This window comes from Dipteris shenzhenensis, chromosome 17 (assembly GCF_047967505.1).
Source record: "Dipteris shenzhenensis isolate YYH24624 ecotype China chromosome 17, Dip_SZ_1.0, whole genome shotgun sequence".
NCBI lineage: Eukaryota > Viridiplantae > Streptophyta > Polypodiopsida > Gleicheniales > Dipteridaceae > Dipteris > Dipteris shenzhenensis.
The window spans coordinates 13,608,455-13,619,820 of NC_141612.1; positions in this window are offsets into that span (position 1 = coordinate 13,608,455).

Here is an 11,366-nt window from a genome sequence, read left to right on the forward strand (position 1 = left end):
GAGACAAAAAAGTAAGATTTTAAAAAATCAAATTAGAAAAAATGGCGTGACATGTTATGAAAACTAGAGTACATTTCAAAAAGAGCACATCACATTTGTAAAGAAGTAGATCATATTACTCAAAGCCATATGGTGTCAAAAAACACCTTAATACAGTCTCTCTTAACATCATCTTAACATCACATTTGTACAAGAAGTAGATCATATTACTCAAAGCCATATGGTGTCAAAAAACACCTTAATACAAAGCCATATGGTGTCAAAAAACACCTTAATACAAAGCCATATGGTGTCAAAAAACACCTTAATACAGTCTCTCTTATCTAAGTCTAGAAGATCTCATCATTGGTCTCTCTTATCTTCTCAACAACCCAATCCTTCACTGCCTCCATAGTTATATCCTCAACATAATTACATGCGAAGAAGAAGTTTAAGCAATCACAAATTGTTTCTTTATAATTTCTCTGAGAGGCTCTTATTATTCTCTCAGCATCCGCATCAAATCGCCCATGACGAGAGCTGCGATAACGCAGGTTACTTAAGAAGTCTAATAGATCTTGTCGTGCTTTTATCATACGTCTTAGAAGTATTTCACTGTCTGCTATCTTGAGAGTCTCCTCCCTCTTTGCGTGCCTTTGTGCAGCAAATTCCTCTCTCTCCATGTGTGTCAAAGGAGAACCTTGTTGAATTCTGGCCTCTCTCTGTGCTCCTTGGTCAGCAATCCATTCTTTGAGATTGTTAATTCCGAACTCCACGTCTTCGACAATGCCAAGGACATCCATGGGTGGGGAGATGATAAAGAAAGGGAGATGGACTACGATGCAAGAAAGAAGAGAGTGTCTGCGGAAGAACTAGGATAGAAGAATACTTGGTTATCAGGATGGATGAAAGAAGACTCTGAGAGTGTTTGCGGAAGGACTAGGATAGAAGAATACAAGAAGAATACAAGTTAATGAGAAGCACTAGGATGCAAGAAAGAAGAGAGTGTCTGTGGAAGAACTAGGATAGAAGAATACTTGGTTATCAGGATGGATGAAAGAAGACTCTGAGAGTGTTTGCGAAAGGACTAGGATAGAAGAATACAAGAAGAATACAAGTTAATGAGAAGCACTAGGATGGATGAAAGAAGAGAGTGTTTGTGGAAGAACTAGGATAGAAGAATACTTGGTTATCAGGATGGATGAAAGAAGACTCTGAGAGTGTTTGTGGAAGGACTCGGATAGAAGAATACAAGTTACTCAGAAGGACTAGGATGTAAGAAATAAGAGAGTGTTTGTGGAAGGACTAGGATGGAAGAATACAAGTGCACTAAGGCATGATGTGTTCACTACGATAAGGATAAGGGTTGGAATAAAGTGAGTGGCACGATGTGTTCACTATGATAAGGGTTGGAATAAAGCGAGTGGAGATTGAATGCTCTACTTTAAGTGAGTGGAGATGATAAGGATAAGGGTTGGAATAAAGTGAGAGAAGCATTGCGAATGCTCTACTTTAAGTGAGTGGAGACTGTCCAATTGAATAAAATTCTCATCACACAAGGATTTATTTCCAAATAATCACATCATCACACATTCATATCATAAAATTGTGTGCATGAAGAAATATATTACAAATATTACATCATCACATATTCATATCAAAATTCTCATCACACAAGGATTTATTTCCAAATAATCACATCATCACACATTCATATCATAAAATTGTGTGCATGAAATAAATATATTACAAATATTACATCATCACATATTCATATCAAAATTCTCATCACACAAGGATTTATTTCCAAATAATCACATCATCACACATTCATATCATAAAATTGTGTGCATAAAGAAATTATATAAATATCATGATTATGCCACTTAAGTAATAAGTCACAAATTGGTGTATAATCAACAAAAACTACAAACACAACATCATACATGCATCACAACTCTTGTGATGCTTCTAGTGGAGACTGTGGCAACTCTTCGGATGCTTCCAATGGAGGCTGTTGTGCTGTAGATGTACACTCGGTCTCTACTTCTTTTGTAGTATGTAGTGCTTTCGGAGTAGACCCAGTATCCTCTTCCTTAAATGCAAGCGGAGGCGGTGGCAACTCTTTTGATGCTTCCAGTGGAGGCTATGGTGCTGTAGGTGTACATTGGGTCTCTACTTCTTCTGTAGTGTGCAGTGCTTTCATAGTAGACTCAGTCTCCTCTTCCTTAAAGGGAAGCTCTGGTATTGCTTCAGTTGCACGTTGTATTCTAATGGTAGCAATTAGGTCTCGAATGATTTCAGCCCTAAACAATTGTATATCCTCCTCTGAATATTTGAGCTCCAAAGAGTCTTCCGATGAGATCTGTGGCTTAAGTGAGAAAATTTCTTTGAAAATCAACATGCAGTTGTAGGCAACTCTCCACACACAACTATGCCCATCTTCCTGCTCTACTACTAAATGCTTTTGGAAGTCTAACGAGTCTTTGTACTGTCCTGTTTCTCTGATAGCAGATACCAACTTCTCAATCGACCTGCTCATCGTGACATATTAAAAAAACTTAGTGTATCTATCACATAAGGTACATAATATAGAAGTAACAACAGATTAATAGAATACTTACGTTTGCACTGAGCCATGAAAGCCTGCAATCGAGTTAACAAACCAACAATAGTTGTCTTCAAGGTTCCAAACCACCAGACTCCAATGTTCCCTACACGAATAATTAAGAACCATTATTATTTAACACAATGTTGCCAGTATAAGATGAAAATAAAGGTTGCCATGATACTTACATCTCATGATATGCCATAAATAGGACTCGCACGCCATGTAAATGTAAAGGCTGTAATAATTTACAAACATCGGCTATTGTCTTTCTGCTATCGCTAAGTATAGGAGAAAGGAGGGAATCCAACATATACACACGATTTTGTACGACTCTACCAAATCGTGAGATAACTATACTGCACCAACAAATAAATGAATATTAGCTTATTAGATTTAATCAAAATAAATGAATATTAGCTTATTAGCTTATTAGATTTAATCAAAATATTGAATTATCAAGTAGAGAAAAAGTTTGTATCAAACCTGAGAATGGCCATCATAACGTTGTTATTGACCTCATTTGAAGCTCTAGAGAGAATTGAAATCTCCTCTCCCCCAAATTCAAGATACTGAGGTCTATGTTGAATCATAACCCTAACATTAAAAGAGCTTCCCAATTCTTTTAATGAAGCCATGTTTGTAGAGTTGAGGTCATCTATCCTCTTTGACTCTTTGATGGCATTCATTTTGCAATCAATGAATGCTTGAATGGTACATGTTATAAATGCATAGAGATGCAAATCCGTATATGTTGATAGTGTGGTGTCATTTTGCATCTCAAAAATTTGACCAAGTACGAAAAAGAAATTGTAGCCCACCCTCCATCCACAATTATAGATGTGGCTATTATCTTGATGTGATACCTGACATGTTATATACTCTATTTGTTGTGCCAAGTCACATTGCCGCATTACTATGTCGATAGCATCTACTAATTTTCGAGCTGATCTGCATATCAAAACATATAACAACAGTGAATATGTGCATTGCATATCAATCTACATGTCAAGAAGTGACAACAAGTGTAGTCTATACTTACTCTAACACATTGCCATGGACGGATGTCATTGAGTTTGCAAAGAAGCACTTCTTCGCAAGGATGTCCACGACTACCAAACTCCAATGTGAGCTGCATTATCAATAAAGAATAATTACTGTGTTTGAGACAATTCTAGCAATGCAATAGAAAAAACAAGTAGGGTTTGATGCTTACTTCTCATAATATGCTGTAAAAATAACTCGTGCATCATTCATAGGAATGTGCTTCAACCACTTGCAAACATTCTCTATGGTTTCTTCTTTGTTGCTAAGCACTGCCGAAATACGAGGATCGAGCATATATGAAACGCTTTGTATATTTTGCGAAAAATTTGCTATAACATTACTATAAAGGCTGGAACAAGCATACAAGTATAAAGATAAGGTTTTTTACATGCTGCAATGTAGTCATATTTTCATGTTATTTCCCAATGGTAGTAATTAGATGCTGAATACTCTCAGCTCGAAATGCTAGCAGATCAGCTTCTGTATATGATTCCATTTTGACTGGTAACTCCAAATCAAAAATCTCTCTAAGAAACAACATGCAGTTGTAGGCAACTCTCCACCCACAGCTGTGTCCATCTTTTTGCTCCACTGGCAGACGTCTTTTGAATTCTACTTGACCTTGTTGCTCCGTGGTTGTTCTGACAGCAGATACTAGCCGATATGCAGCACTGTCCAGCATGACATATGAAATATATTAATATGTCATGATCATAAGATACAAAATAAGAAAGTATCAAAAATATTAAGAGAATAATTACCTTGGGGAGTTGGCATGATAGCCTTCTATTGAATTCACAAACCATAAATGGTTGAGTTCAAGGTCCCAGAAGATCAGACTCCAATGTGAGCTACACGACCAGAATAAAAATGATTATTGTTTTACATAAACTTCCCAAAGAAATAGTAAAAATAAGGTTAGAGTTGATACTTACGCCTCATGATAAGGCATTAAGATGACTCGCACCCCATCTAAATTCAAAGGGCTTAACCAGGTACAAACATCTTGTATAGTCTTTTGAGGAGAGCTAAGAATAGAAGAAAGGAGAGCATCGAGCATGTAGACACGATGCTGCACTAAGCTGAGAAATAACTACACTGCACCAAGAAATAAACAAACATTAGCTCATAGAATTGATTTGCATTCTGCACTAGGAAACTGATATATAACATAACTGTGAATAAATAAACAAATGTTAGCTTATTGAAGTAGCAATAAATAAATAAACATTACCTGAGAATGGCCAAAATAACATTGTCATTAACCTCTTTTAAAGGATTGGAGAGGATTGAAACCTCCTCTCTACCAAAGCTTAAATACTGAGGTTCTCGTTTCAAAACGATCCTAACTTGAAATGAGCTCTCCATTTTATCTAATGCAACTAAATTTGATTTTTCAATCAAATTTAGAGGTGGTTGCATTGTTGAAAGGGAGTGCCTCTGTATTGACTTCATCCATTTCTTCTCCCTCTATTGCCTGTAAACAAATATGAGAGATTAGATTCATTATCTTTAAATTTAAATCTTATTTAAAAAATTGTATTTAGTTGAGAAATAGAGAGTTCATACTGCATAATTATCAAAGAAGGCATCATCATATTTGTCTTCATCCACCAACCTCTCTGTGAATGGGTCATGTAAGTCCATCTTTTCATCATCAACAACTGGGACATTATGATCTTCAAGGTAATCATCCATGTCATCGGTGTCCTTGTGGTCTATCTCTTTTTCATAGCCTGTGGTTAGATCTGCTTGAAGCTGGAAATAGGCCATGAGATGCTCCCAACCTGCCGGCAGCAAATTCTCCATCATGGTAAGCAAGAGACTCCCACTTTTTGCAGGACTTCCATAGTTGTTTTTTTGATAATGTATGGACCTGGGAATATCTTGCTCTTCTAGCATCAATCTCAAATTATTTGAATTCCCTCTTATGTTCTTTTGTAAGGAGTGATCAGGGTTGGGACTCCGCATACACAGAATGATTCAAGAGTTTGAATCGCTATGCCACATTCTCTCTTGCCTCTCTTTGCTGCATAAACACCACTATAGATCTTCAAATCTGATGAATATGCTCGCTCTAGAGTAACCTGCATGGCTTCTTTGTCTTTTTTATCAACAAATATGACAATGTTACAAATCGCCACTTTGCTAATGGTGGTATATACTATTCTATCAATGAAGTTATGGATATCATCGCTAGAAACTTCATTGATAAAGAATAGTTGTGGCTTATCCCATGCTGACTCATTCTTGAAGAAGTCATCTTCTGAGACTCCCCTGAAGTTGACAAGCTTTCCAGACTCTGCCCTAACCTCTACATTGAATTGAAAGCTTTGGTGCATATCTGTCGGCATTCTTATCTCGCTGATTAATCTTTCCACATATGCAACCACCTGTTGTGGGATCTCTTTTCTCATATAAGAGGTTACTATTTCCGACCCATCTTCATCCTTTTTAATCCACCTATTTGCCCATAGCTTTACCTTGGGTGTTGACAAAGAAGCTATATGCTTCACCACATTATAGTCAATGTTACAATGAGTAAGTGGAATTTGTTTCTCTGACAGCAAATACTTGATGGCACTATGCACTGCATCACGCCTCACCTGTACATTGATGCATTCTTCCATGCAGTGGTCTTTGTCTTTTTTTCCAAAAAACCATTCTTTCTTTAAAATTTTTTGTACTGCCATGGATGCATACTTATCAGGTAAGTACTTTACAGGCCTCCACATCCTTGCCGTCAACTCCTTCTTATCCATTACCTTTGACTTGCCGGAGATAAACAAAGGAGCTTCATAGGTCAGCTGTCCACGCTCACAAGCAATGCACGTTTCAAGCATCTCATTGAACACTTCAACACGACGAAATATGATAGAAGTGTAGTCGGCATATTTGTCCCTCGCCACCTTGAGGCTTGTCATACTTTCTTCCCGCTCTTGGGTTCCCCTAGGCACAACTGCACTCAAAGAAGTATAAAAGTTTGTGAGTGTGTCGGCATCTGCTTTTGTGACCTTTCGCTTCAAATCAGGATTTGGAGAACCAAATGTTGTCCATATCACCCTTGCCTTCTGTAAGACCTCTGATGTTGAGGATATCTTACGCTTTCCATGGACATAATGATTAAGTCTTTCGGACTCAATCAAATACTTAATCTCATGCTTGAATATACAGATCGTTGCAGGATAATAATGGAATGAGCTTATCTTTACAAATTGTTCTGGAGTGAGTCTTTTGCCCTCCTTTGCTTCCCTTGCGATCTGATTACAAGCATAAGCCCAATGTTGACCATCAATGGGCTGGAATCTGCAATGAAGGAGAAATTCCTTCTTGACTTCCTTTAGCATATTCTCTCCTTGTGCCTCTTCGCCTTGTTCATGTGGAATATTTTTTAGAGTGTTTTTAAAGAATTGACTGAAGATCTCCTCGAAATGTGTAGGCCCTGTAAATGTTATTTGATCCAGAAAACTATTTTTGGTTGGACAAAACATTATTGGGCGCAAGACCACATTGCTTGCCACAGGTTTCTTACCATCTCTCAAAGCCTCGTATATTTGCATTGCATAGGATATATCAAGGCTTCGGCTATTAGTAAACAGAGCTGCAGCTTCCACATCTTTGGCATTCACAAACCACGTCCTTTGACCCCAGATATATCCCACATCATCATCTATAACTGCTTCATTAAGACGCAGATTAAGATTTTTGATTGATGTGAGTTCATCCTGATCATCTTCAGCCTCGGATTCTGAGTCTTCTTCATCTTTCTCTTTTTTTGACCGTTTTTCATCCACATTATCTTTCTCTACAGTGGGACGATGTCTTTTCTTACTGCTTGGAACCGTGGCTCTTGCAGTACTAGCCTTTTGCATTTCACATCGTGGTTTGCTAGCAAGAGCTTCTAGCATAACTGCAGTGGATCAACCTTGATCTTCTTCAATTTTTGCTAATTCCCGTGCACTCAAGGCTTGTTTTTCATCATCCTTAGTTACATCCACCATTTCTGGCTCTAGAAGTTTGCGCTCATGTTCTACAGGTTTGTGACAGTGTGCCTGTTCTTCTTGTCCCTGCATTGAAGTCTGAGCTTTTTGATCTCCTTCATGTGATGATTCTTGCATATGGGGAGCATATTCTGCATCCTGAAAGTATTCAAACATTATCTTTGCATGCATCCTTTTCGCCACCACACTAGGAAATTGCTCCCAAGTATATGAAAGAGTCTCCAATGCCCTTTGCAGCTCTGGAAACTTTGATGGTTGAGGAGGAGGCATCACAAAGGTCTTTGCGTCTCTCCTTGACACAATAAAATGCATACCGCCAACTTCAGGATCTGAACTCTTTGTTAAAATATCCACAAAGGTGTCTTTTCGCTGAATTATTATGCCTACTACAAGGCTTGAAGTCATATCTTTTTTGAAGAAAGTAGCATCCCATGGATCTTCAACACCATTGAACTCCCTTTTTGACATAAGTAGAAAGAGTATCTTTTCCTTTTGATGAAGAAACCAAGCTCTTCTACCCATGTGATATCGATTCCACCTACCAAAGCCATTGGGGCTATATTCCTTTCCTTTGAAATTCAAAGTGACATCAGAAACCCATTCTCTGATCTCAGAGTCATTTAGCATAGCCATCACATTAGCTGATTGCTCCATAATCCTAAAAGAAAAGATAATGAAGAATTTAGATACATACAAGTAAAGTACAATATACAACCCTTGATACAATAAATGTGGGAAATAGCCCAAAAGGCTTTACAAGGCTTCATATGGCAATAAATGTGGGAAATAGCCTAAAAGGCTTTACAAGGCTTAAATATTTGTACAAATGTAAAAGAATTAGCCAATAAAGCTTTACAAGTAATATAAAATGTCGTCTAGTGATAAAGCTTCAATCTTCGTGAAGATTCATGTAATCTGTCCATCCATTGATATCTGTGCACTGATACCCAATTGATGCAATCTATCCACTAAAAACTGTTCCACTGATATCCACTTATGCAGCCCACATGATATCCACTTATGCATCCCACTGATACTCGTTAATTAGTGAATGGTCGGGATGGTCGGGTTTATTACAAGGCGCTTCATATGACAATAAATGTAAAAAATAGCATAAAAGGCTTTACAAGGATTTTTATGACAATAAATGAGCTTAAATATTTATACAAATGCAATAAAAATAACCAATAATCATCAAGCTCCAATATGTCCCATGACATGTAATCTGTCCACTGATATATGTAATCTGTCCACTAATATCTGCTCATGCAATCTGCCCACTGATAAACTTCTTGGTAAATGGTAAAAGGTCTTATTTAATAGCATGTTATGAGTGTTAAACCACATGTGAGCGAAGGGACTGACAACGATTAGGAACTAGTTAGAAAAATTTGAGCATGGCTTCGATTGGCAACTTGGAGAATTGTCTCTCCTCTAAGGCAATCTAATCTATGCTAAACTATGCTAAACCAACCGTCGAAGCAAAGAAAAGCAATAAATAATTTCTTTTTCTGTGTTCATTTTAATGTGCTGGGGTTTAAGAGGCTTAAATATGCAAAAGAAGGGGTTGTGATGTAGAGGCTAAACCTGCATGTGATATAAATGAAGAACAAGTATCTAAAGAAAAGTTAACAATTTTCAATTTAAAAGATGAATATATATAAAAATATTATCTCACCTTCAAAACAAACCATAAATTCACTCTTTTATAATTTTTTAAAAGTATAATATAAAAGATGTAAATATATAAAACTCTCTTTACTTTCTCTCTCTCTCTCTCTCTCTCTCTCTCTCTCTCCTCCTAAATCTCTTTGTAGCCATAGTCAAGACACTTCATTCTCTCTCTTAATCTCTCTCTCTCTCTCTATAACTCTTAAGTATTTTTCTCTCTATCCTCATCCCACTTATTCTCTCTCTCCCTCTCCTTCCCTCTAGCAGAGAAGTTTCATTCCTCTCTCTCTCTCCCTCTCTCTCCCTCTCTCTCTTTCTCTCTCTCTCTCTCTCTCTTTCTCTCTCCCTAAGTCTCCCTCTTCTCTTCTCTCTCTCTCTCTCTCTTTTCCTCTCTCCTCTCCCCACGTTTCATTCTGATAAACATCTCTCTCTCTCTCTCTCTCTCTCCCTCTCTCTCTCTCCCTCTCTCTCTTTCTCTCTCTCTCTCCCTCTCTCTCCCTACTCTCTCCCTCCCTCAAGAAGCCACGGTCCCCAAGAGACCCGCTTCTCTCTCTTAATCTCTCTCCCCCTCTCTTCTCTCTCTTTCTTTCCCTCCCTACTCTTCTCTCTCATTTAAAAATATAATATAAAAGATGTAAATATATAAAACTCTCTTTACTTTCTCTCTCTCTCTCTCTCTCTCTCTCTCTCTCTCTCGACTCCTAAATCTCTTTGTAGCCATAGTCAAGACACCTCATTCTCTCTCTTAATCTCTCTCTCTCTCTCTTTGACAACTCTTAAGTATTTTTCTCTCTATCCTCATCCCACTTATTCTCTCTCTCCCTCTCCCTCCCTCTAGCACAGAAGTTTCATTCCTCTCTCTCTCTCTCTCTCTCTCTCCCTCTCTCTCTTTCTCTCTCTCTCTCTCTCTCTCTCTCTCTCTCTCTCTCTCCCTAAGTCTCCCTCTTCTCTTCTCTCTCTCTCTCTCTTTTCCTCTCTCCTCTCGCCACGTTTCATTCTGATAAACATCTCTCTCTCTCTCTCTCTCCCTCTCTCTCTTTCCCTCTCTCTCTTTCTCTCTCTCCCTCTCTCTCTTTCTCTCTCTCTCCCTCTCTCTCCCTACTCTCTCCCTCCCTCAAGCAGCCACGGCTCCCAAGAGATGCGCTTCTCTCTCTTAATCTCTCTCCCTCTCTCTCCTCTCTCTTTACTCGCTTCTCTCTCTTAATCTCTCTCCCCCTCTCTCCTCTCTCTTTCTTTCCCTCCCTACTCTTCTCTCTCATTTAAGGAGCCCCTCTTCTCTGTGTGAATCTCTCTCTCTCTCTCTCCCTCTCTCCCTCTCCTCTCTCATTTAAGGAGCCCCTCTTCTCTCTCTTAATTTCTCTCTTTCCCTCCCTCCCTATTCTCCCATTTCTCAAATTTACAAACTCAAATATAAATAAAAAACTAATTAAAATAGAACTCAAAAACTCAAATAAGAAACTAATTTAAAAAGAATTGTAATGCCTTCTAAAAGACCACCCTCCTCAAAAACTTTAAGAATAAACTAATTGAAAAAGAATTATAAGTAAAGAAAAAGAATTACAATACGAATTTTAAGAAATAGAACTCAAAAACCTTAACAAGAAACTAATTGAAAAGAATTGTAAGTAAAGAAAAAGAATTACAAGACGAATAAAAAAGAATGCAAGTACTTGGAAAAAGTGAAAAAAGTAAGGCTCCCCTTATCCTTTCTCTTCCGCTTTTGGTTGCTTTAATGAAATGAGGAGAGAGTTAAAACTAGTCCACTCCTCCTACGCATAAATTTGAATTTTCAAAAAAGAGAGGGAAATTTGAATTCATTATAAATTTGAATTCAAATTTGTGTTCAACATTCTTCTTTTACTTTCTTCTCATACGTTCCTTTTGAATTCAAATTTGTGTTCAACATTCTTCTTGATACTTTCTTCAACATTCTTCTCGATTCTCGTAAGTCCTTTTCATTCTCGTAAGTCCTTTTCATTCTTCTCGTAAGTCCTTTTCATTCTTCTCGTAAGTCAAATCTTATTTGTCGTTCTTGCTCGTGATAGTAAGTCAAATCCTCC